This window comes from Eretmochelys imbricata, chromosome 15, assembly GCF_965152235.1.
Source record: "Eretmochelys imbricata isolate rEreImb1 chromosome 15, rEreImb1.hap1, whole genome shotgun sequence".
Classification (NCBI taxonomy): domain Eukaryota; kingdom Metazoa; phylum Chordata; order Testudines; family Cheloniidae; genus Eretmochelys; species Eretmochelys imbricata.
The window spans coordinates 2,700,652-2,710,758 of record NC_135586.1 but is presented as its reverse complement, the minus strand read 5'-3'; positions in this window follow the sequence as shown (position 1 = coordinate 2,710,758).

Below are 10,107 nucleotides of genomic sequence, written 5' to 3'. Positions count from 1 at the left end.
GCTGCAGCAACGCTAGGGGGAATACATGCCAGGCAGTGCTGCATCTGGCCACCAGGAGCCACTGCTCCAACAAGAAGGCATCTACCGGGCACTCCCGTGCCTGGCCAGCAGGGGTCACTATCACGGTGTGTATGTGTGTGTGTGTGGGGGGGGGGAATACACATAGGGCTCTGCCACACCTGGCCTCAAGATACAGGGCACTATCCCACCTGGCCACCAGGGGTCAGTGTCCCAAAAGGAGTGATATTCACCATGCACTGCCCCACCTGGTCACCAGGGGGCACTGCACCCTGACAACTACCCACACATACCCCTGGTGAGCAGGAGTGTGCCTGTGTGTTATTCTGCACTTTAAGAAATGAGGCAAAGGCTAATTTTACTTAAATTTCTGATGAAGAAAGCTCTAAGTTACAACCCTCACCTTACCAAGCACCTGCCCAAACCCAGAGCAGTATCCCGGATCACAGCAGAGACCCCAGAACACAGAGACCCGAAGGAGAAGCAGCTTTTAGGTGAAGCAATGACAGACTCCGGGGAGGGGCTCTGGGGAAGCAGAGAAAGAGCAACTAACTGCAGTGGGGAAAATCATAATCTACCAGGGAGAAAAAACTGACTCCACTAGGATATCACACCAACTCCTGCCAGGCTGGGGTACCCAGCCATTCGGGGCTGGAGCAGCTCCAGCTAGAGGCTGGGCAGAGGCAGCTGGTGGTTCGTGACCTCAGCCTCTGTGCTGAGTAGGCTGCTTTGGCTGCGAGGAGGGACAAGGAACCTGCTGCCCGAGGAGGGTGAGATCTGTGGCAGTCCTTGGAGTAGCTGGTTCAGCCGCCATGAGCCTGCCTGCTTGTCCATGCCGGAGCTCTCAGGGAGCACATTGTGCACAGGTGTACGCATGGGATGGAGACACCAGTGTAACGCTACAGGGCCAGACTCTTCTGAGTGCTGCCTGCAAGAGGTGGGGCAGAGTCAGAAGGGCAGATGGGGGCAGGAGATGACAGGGCCAGCGGCCGTGAGCTGAACCCAGCACACTTGCAGCCTTTGACATCACCAGCCGTCCCTGCAGCTCTCCACCTGTCCCGCTGTCCATCCAACCCTCAAGCTCCCCATCCGTCCCCACTGTATGCCATACACACCCCTTCATCCCTCTGCATGCCTCACACACTCATCTATCTCCTCGTGAATCCCGCTGTCCCTCCGATTGGCTGTGCAGTGCCTAACACACCCTGAGCGAGGCTTAGGGTGATGCAGTAATGGAGTTAGGGGGTCATAAGAGGGGTTCTAGGCATCTCTAATGCCAGCCCCACTTCTCCTGTGCCCAAAGCCATGACCGTGAGCCCATCCCTCTCAGTCTCAGACCCCACAGCCCCAAAGACATGACTGGCCACGCATGCTGTGACCCAGTTACAGGAATGAAGTCTCCCCAAACTCTCTAGGAAGATAGGGGGTGGGAAGAGCAACCCCCTTAGCCTGTCAGGCAGTACACATCCTTCCCAGTAGGGCAGAGACCATGCCCATAGGCAGATAGACCCAGCCTAGCCCAGAGGAGACGGGGGGAGAGGGAGCATAGGAAGAGGATGCAGGCAACTGAACATAACAGGTGTTCATGAAAGGAGAGAGAGACAGAGACAGAGTGAGAGTTGCCAACACAGTAGAGAAGACCGAGAAAGAGAGAAACCTAGGAGGAAGGAAAGAAACTCAGAACAGGGAGTCACCCTCATGGAGCCAACCTTCTGCTAGGGAGCATACACAACTCCTGGCCAGAGAGATGAGCAGCTCCCACAAATGGCAACATCATCTCCCTTGAAGCCACAGCTAGTCAGGAAATTTTCTTTTTTTATAAACAAACCCACACACCCAGCTAACGGGAAGTCTCTGTCTGGAGCCAGGGGGGCCGTGACCAGAGCCCTCACCAAACCAGACACTTATCTCACTGACAGAGACAGCTGCTCTGTTCCCAGCTGGACAGGTCTTGCCTGGCATCGGCAGTATTCACGCTGTCACTGCTCTCACTCACTTTCCATCTCACCTTGGGGCTGGACTCCGTCCCCCCGACTTCTTTTCCCTTGGTATTAAACACAAGACAAGAGGAAAACAAAAAGCAATGGTGGCGAGGCTTTTCTCGCTCCTCCCACACCCCAGGGCTCTGGGTTCAACCCTCCTCCCATTATGCCATCACAGCTACAATTAGAAATCACCCCTTTGATTATTGTCTCTTCCCCTGCACTTAATACCACAGAGCTCCATGCCCAGCTTGCATGTCCACGTCCTCTGAAGAAAACTAACCTGGGAAGAGCTGAGGAAGAGAGTGCCGTCACCGCTGACTCACACCCTGTGCTGGGAAAGGCAGAAAGCTCAGGACTGTTCACCTCTGCTCCGCTGGACGTCCAGGCTGCTCAGCTCCACTTCTTCCCTCTTCTCCTCTGGCTGGGACTCCTGGGCGATTCATCTGCAAGCGCAGGAAATATCCGACCAGCGAGCCAGCCCTGCCCACAGCTCTACTGGTGCGCGAGAGCTCGCCCTCCCTCCGTCTCCCACATGCTCTAGAGCAGCCCCACACGATGAAGAGACAGAGGCAACGGGTTGCTTGGCCAGTCACCCCACCTCTACCACTGTAGTGTCTAGTACTCGGTTTGATTCTCTTCCCTCTCACGAGATGTGCAGGCTCTCGAGACCAAGCCTGCGGGGATGAACGCACAGGTCACCTGCCCATGTCCTATGGTAGGAGACAGTACAAAGAGAGAAAGGTGGTGTGTTGGCGAACACAGTAGAGAAGTCAGAGAGAGAGAGAGAGAAGCATAGGAGAAATTAAAGTAACTCAGCGCCTAGAGTCACCCTCCTGGATCCAACCTTCTGCTGGGGTTGCACACACCATTCCCACCAAGAGAGATGAGCAGTCCCCAAACCAGACACTTACCTCAGGGACAGCTGCTCCGCTCCCAGCTGGACAGGTCTTGCCGGGCATCAACAGTGCTTGTGCTCTCACTCGCTTTCCATCTCACCACCGAGATGGACTCTGTCCCCACCCCCCAACACACACACACTTTTCCCTTGGTGCCAAACACACCGCAAGAAGGAAAAACCAAAGTTACCATCACAATCTGCCGTGATGGCGAGGGTCTCCTTCGCGCATCTCCCACACCCCAGGGCTCCACCCTGAACCCCCTTCCCATGATGTCAGAGCTACAATTAGAAGCACCCCACTGCACCTGCACCCAAAATAGTCACTCTGCACAGGAGACTCTTGTCCCTTCCACTGGTCTTAACCCCACAGAGCCCCGGGCCCAGCTTATTTTTCTTTAGTACTGGGGCTCTCGTCCTCTCCTTCCTATCCCTCTTGGGCTCCATCTGTGAGAGAGGACAGGGGAGTGTTACAGACACCAACACCCTCCCCCAGCTCTCTCTGTGCACTGGCCTCACACCGAGTTGTCTCCCCAATCCTTGGCGTTGTCCAGCATGTCTCCCTCCACAGAAGTCACCTGGCCTCATCTTAGACTCCATTTTCATATTGCTCTTCTCCTTCCCAGAGCTCCTGCTCTGCTCCTCAGACTTGCCTTTCCTCAGCTCTGCAGGCAGAGGGGAAGGGGCACTATGGGAACACACACACCCCATTCCAGACACCACATAGTATCCACAGGGCTACCAAACCTTGTCACCTTCGGCCAAAAACCGTACCCCACCCCGAGGGAGCAAAAGGCCTTTGTGAGCCCCACACACACAAGACAGGAAAAGACTAACACCCACAGTGACCAAGCCCAGCCAAATTGGGAGCTTGCTCCCCCTTCCCAGGGCTCATGGATGGAGAAGTTTGGTGGGCAGTGGGGGGCCCTGAAGGACTGGCTCAGTGTGTGATGAGTGACTGGGATATATGTGGGGGGGTGGACTGTGGGGTTGGGGTGTCCAGGAGGACCCAAGGGAAGGGAATGGGGGATTAGGGCTAGAGGAGGGTAGGGTTACCAAGGTGCACTGTTGGAATGGGGGATTTAGAGACCCCAGAGAGGATGGGTGGGGGTGGGTTGGAGGGCCCCTGGTGAGGCCCGAACCTCTTCCCACCCCCGCTCCACCCCAGCCCTACCCCCACGCCACCCCAGCCCTACCCCCACTCCACCACTTTTCCTGAGCAACGTCCCAGGGGACTGCAGCAGGGAACAGGCACGCCCTGCACTCCCCGGGGGCGGGAAGTGGAGCGACTTGGACCCAGCCTGCTCTGCGCTGCTGGTGAGTGCAAGGGGTTTCCTCCCTGCCCCCCAAGCCTGGGGAGGAGATGGAGCAGTGGGGAAGCGGCATGGGATGGGGAAAAAGAAGGAGATGGGGAAGCAGGGGCCCCAGCATGTGAATCCCCTTGGCAGCAGCTGGGACTCTCCTGTTAAGCAGGCCCATCAAACCCTCACCCTGACAAGCCCCATCTCCCCTGCATCTGTACCACCCCGATGAGGCCCCCCCAGACGCCCTCCCCACTGAGCCCCAACCACCTGCACCTGGACCCCCACCCAAATGAACCCCACATCCCGTGCACCCAGACACGCCCCCCCGCCACTGAGCTCCAACCACTTTCACTTGGTCCCCCCTGCAGACTCCCGTTGTCCCTGCACCTGGAACCTCCCTGTGCCTCCAGATCCCTCACTGAGCTGCCTGCACCCAGACTGCCCCACACAGAACCCTCTTACCCCCATCTGGATCCCCCCACACGATGTCCCTCTGCACGTGGGTCCTGCTGCCAGGCTGAGCCTCCCTCTCCACATCCGGTATGCCTGGCGCAAAAGGGGCAGGGCCCCGGGTGTTTCCGGGGCAGGCATGGCCCTTGTGCTGTGCTTCAGCCTCACTGCCAAGTCCCTGTCCCAGGGGGAGAGAGAGGCTGCAGGGTATTCTCCCAACTCCATGCAGCCAGTGGCCTGTGCTCTCCCCTCCATGGTGGAGCCTCCACATTTATTTATTGTAAAAAGAAACTGCAGAATTTTCAAATATTATGCTGTAGAGGGGTCATATTGGAAAACTTTTAAAGGCCCCTCCCCCAGCCTAACAGGAGGGACCACTGCACCCAGGGACCAACTGATTGCGGGGGACAACTAATGAAAAACAGGGGTCGGAGTGAAGGTCATAGGTTCAAAATGAGGAGACCAGACGGGACACCGAGCAGAGAACCCCGGACAGCGCCCACTGCTCCTCAAAGCTGTCGAGGGAGCCAGTAGACGCTGCCCAGTGGAACTCTGCCTGGATAAGTGAGACGAGGGAGGAACGGAAATAGGCCCCGCAGTTGCAGAGCGCCCCCTCGTCCAACATCCTCCTCCTGGTATTATAGATGGAGAGCTTGGCCTGGGCCAGGAGGAGGATGACGAGGAGGTCTCGCGACTTCGTGGGGCCACAGATAGGGTGTGCAAAGAGGAACAAGTGTGGGGAAAAGTGCAGCCAGAACCTCAACAAGAGGTTCTGGAGGAGCCGGAATAGGGGCTGCAACCTGGCGCATTCAAGATAGCAGTGCGCCAGGTTCTCCCTCATGCTGCAAAAGAGCCAGGCCTCAGGTATAGGGGTGAACCCGCCAGGTGCATGCCTGTGCCCACGGCTTCATGAAGGAACTGCCAACCGATGTCCCCGAAGGGCCGTGGGACCAAGGTGGAATAAAGGCTGGCCCACCGGGGCTCCTCACACTCTTGAGGTGGAAGATAGTCCTGCCATTTGGTGCTGGGGTGGGACGCAAGGGTGAGGAAGTGCAGCGTGTGGAGCACGAGCGTGTAGAGATGGACTCTAGGCGCAGTTCGGAACCAGACCTGCTGCAGGGTGTGCAGCCGGCTCGGAGTGTGTGAGTGGGGAGGCCAGGGGGGCTCGCGGAACAGGGCTGAAGAAAAATGTCCAGAGGGCCAGGGGTGAGCGGGGAATGCCCTCTCGCAGGGCTCGCCACAGGAAAACGAGAGAATCGGGTGACAAGGTGGCCTTCACCTCCTGGACTACGCGCCTGGGGGTTGGAAGGGTGGAAAGCCCCATGCGTCGACCAAGCATGCAGGGCGCCACCCAGTCCCCCCTGTCGTAGTCCAGGAGGTCTCAGGCTCTGGTGGTTTTTGCCAGGACCAACCTCTGACGCACTGAGGGAGACTCTGCCACTTGCACACGTAGATCGAGGTTGTGTAGCAGGGGCTCCCCGAGGAGGTCTGCCCCCTTAGTGGCCAGAAAGGACCTGGTCATCGAAAAAAGCTTCCAGGTCCAGAGGAGGTCCTGGCAGAAGACCGGCAGCTCGGAGGGGTCTTGCGGAAGACCTCTTGGATGGAGAAAAAAAGAGGTGCCGGTCATATTGGAGTCCTTGGAGGCAGCAGAGGAAGGCGTGCGCCAAGGTGCTCCACGCCGGACTACCTGCACCGTAAAGGAGCCTTTGCAGGGCCTGGAAGTGGAAGACATGGACCTGGCTGCGCAGGACCTGGCTGTCTGTAAGTGAGGACTGGCCTGTCTCCTAGCGGTCACCTTCAGCCCTCAACTAAAACCTCTCCAGCGCATCATCAAGGATCTACAACCTATCCTGAAGGACGACCCATCACTCTCACAGATCTTGGGAGACAGGCCAGTCCTTGCTTACAGACAGCCGCCCAACCTGAAGCTAATACTCACCAGCAACCATTCACCACACAACAAAAATACTAACCCAGGAATCTATCCTTGCAACAAAGCCTGTTGCCAACTCTGTCCACATATCTATTGAAGGGACACCATCATAGGACCTAATCACATCAGCCACACCAGCGGGGCTCGTTCACCTGCACATCTACCAATGTGATATTTGCCATTATGTGCCAGCAATGCCCCTCTGCCATGTAGATTGGCCAAACCGGACAGTCTCTATGCAAAAGAATAAATGGACACAAATCAGATGTCAAGAATTATAACATTCAAAAACCAGATGGAGAACACTTCAACCTCCCTGGACACTCAATTACAGACCTAAAAGTGGCAATTCTTCAACAAAAAACTCCAACGAGAAACTGCAGAACTGGAATTAATTTGCAAAGTGGACACCATCAAATTAGGCCTGAATAAAGACTGGGAGTGGCTGGGTCATTACACAAACTAAAAACTATTTCCCCATGCTGATTTCCCCCCCCCCCAACTGTTACTCACACCTTCTTGTCAACTGTTTGAAATGGGCCATCCTGACTAAGACTACAAACGTTATCTTCCCTCCTGATGATAATAGCCCACTTTGAGTTGTCTCGTTACAGTTGGTATGGCAATCCACATCTTTTCATGTTGTGTGTGTCTGTGTGTGTATATATATATACACACACACATACAGAATCTTCCTACTGTATTTTCCACTCCGTGCATCTGATGCAGTTGGTTTTAGCCCATGAAAGCTTATGCCCAAATACATTTGTCTCTAAAGTGCCACGAGGACTCCTCATTCTTTTATCTGGACATGGTGGCTCAGCCTCAGGCAAGCCACAAAACTTTGTGCCCCAGAACAAATATTTGTGGAGAGCCTCAGTTATCAACACAATTAGCGTTTACAATCAATTAGCTCAAATTATAACAGGACCACCAACTCTAGTCTAGACAAAGCCGAAGCATGAGTCCCCCAGCCTAGACTGGACCTGGATTTTTAATATAAAAGGAGGTAACATAAATGTATCTTCTCTCCCCAAAACAAACAAAAACAAACAAAAAAACACCTAGGCCCCCAAATCTTCATGCCTTCTTTACACATTCGAAGAAAAACAAACAAAGGCACCGTATCAGTTATTGCCCCTTTACAGATCAACTTCAAAAATGAAATTATCCTTTACATTCCTAATTCCCCAAAATCCGGGTAACTGCTGACTTTGTGGGGCCGACAGGCTGGATCTGGGTGTGAAAATTTGTTCCTTTCCACCACTGCATGTACATATAGAACAGAGTTTGCTGGGAGCACAACAGAATAGGTTAGGGTAAGAAAAAGCAGATTAGGGGAAAGAGACCCTCAAAAAAATCTTGTCTTGAAAATAGCCACAGGATTGGTTTAGCTGTCAAGATTTTTGAGGTTGTTTAAGTGAGATACAGTCTCACTAAAATAATCATGTAACATCCAAAATGTATACTACTTATAACTTTTTTTTTTAATACACATACTGGAGGCTCAAACTCTGCTCTAATCCTGATATTACTCTCTCAGGATCAATCGTGTATCATTTCTATCACCGCTTCCCTTTTGGGGAAGCAATAATTAAAAAGCTATTCAGGGCCTGGGGTAGAATTTATGGTGCAAATTTAGGTCATTTGATCAAGAGGTTCCCAATATACGTTCTCTCCTTGCATTATGAGCTGCTTTTAATGTTCAAAGTACTCTAAAATCCACATGCATATGAATCCGATGAAGTGAGCTGTAGCTCACAAAAGCTTATGCTATAATAAATTGGCTAGTCTCTAAGGTGCCACAAGTCCTTCTTTTCTTTTTATGGATACAGACTAACAGGGCTGCTACTCTGAAACATGCATAATATGATTATTGAAGATATTGGTATGCCACAACAGGGGCAATGGTGCAAGTATGGAATAATTTGGTTCAGGCATTCCTGGCATACTGTCCTCCCCACATAAGAAAATGTTAATATTCCAGTTGCTCTAAAACTGACATGCAGAGTGAGATTACCTTGACCAGTGGTATTCCACAACTGAAACTGAGGTAGAGGGGAACTCCCATTGAGTTGAACAGATCATTTCACACCACCCAGAGCTATTGTGTTAGACTATTCATCTCTTTGGAGCATCTTCATTCATTTGAGCCCACACCCTTGAATGGGCCATTTCACACATCAACAGTACTCCTGTACTGCAGAGGGCTGTGCAGAGCCCCTTCCTTTGCACTAGCTCCCTGAAGTAGATACAAAGTTTGGGGCTCCCTGCTATTCCTCTTGCTGCCTCCAGCTGGTGGATGTGCTCCTCATGATCCATCAGTTACCATCCCCCTTTCTTCCCATGGCCCTTCCAGGGGCTTGGTGGAGCCAGGAGGAGGGCAAAGCTGGTAGTTAAAGTGGCAGATCATTCCCCCTCACTAACACCTCTTCCTCAGGAAACAAGGGAAACTAACTGCCCAAAAACATGGTTAATGAAGGTCTTGTTTACACTACAGCATCTATGCCAGCTAGACTCACCCCTGCTTAGTACCCTCTTCAACTCAAGAGGTGTGTTTCAGATTTCTGCTGGCACTGCCAGTCTGACATGCCTTCTCTGGTCTGTCAGATTGGGTTTATATCTGCTGGTGAACAACAGCACCACTCATTAGGCTGCTTCCTAGGCTGGTGAAGCAGCTGTGGTCCATTAGTTTTATGTCAGTGTAACTCCACTGATTTCCTTGGGGTTGCTCCTGATTTACACTGCTACAAATGAGGAGAGAATCAGGTACTCACTCCACAGCTGCTCCAGGGCTTCAGCACCCATGGAGAAAATAGTAGGGATGGTCAACACCCACAGCTGTTCGGCACTTGGCATGGGGCCTGGGCGGGGAGAAGGCGGAGCAGGGACAGGAAGAGGCGGAGCGAGGATGGGGTCTTGCAGGAGGGGGTGGGGTGCAGTGGGGCAGAGCACCCACCAGGAAAAATAAAAGTCAGCACCTATGCTGGGGGGAGTCCTTTCTCCCCACCGCAGCCCTAGGGCAGCCTGCACCCCAAACCTCTGATCCCTGGCCCCATCCCAGAGTAGGCAACTCCAGCTGGAGACCCCACCCCAACTCTCTGCCCCAGCCCTGAGCCCCCTTCTGCACCCTGAACTCCTCCTCATCCCTGCCCCACCCCATAGCCTGCACCTCCAGCTAGAGCCCCCCTGCATCCTGAACCCCTCATCCCCAGCCCCACCCCTCACCCCCTGCACCCAATCCTCTGCCCCATTACTGAGCCCCCTCCCCCACACTGAACCTCAGCCTCTCTCTCGACACGCTTCACCTCCATATTGGTGCACATAACAAAAGTCATTCCACACATGGATGGGAAAAATTAGAGGAACAGTGCCCTTCACAGAGGAGGATGTAGGTTAACACTGAGGAGAAATGAGGTTCTGGGGAGGGGAGATGAGGCACAAGTGAGGAGATTCTGAGACTGCTACCCAGGCCTCTGTGAGATTTGAACTCGTGACCCCTGTACTCTGAAACTACTGCTC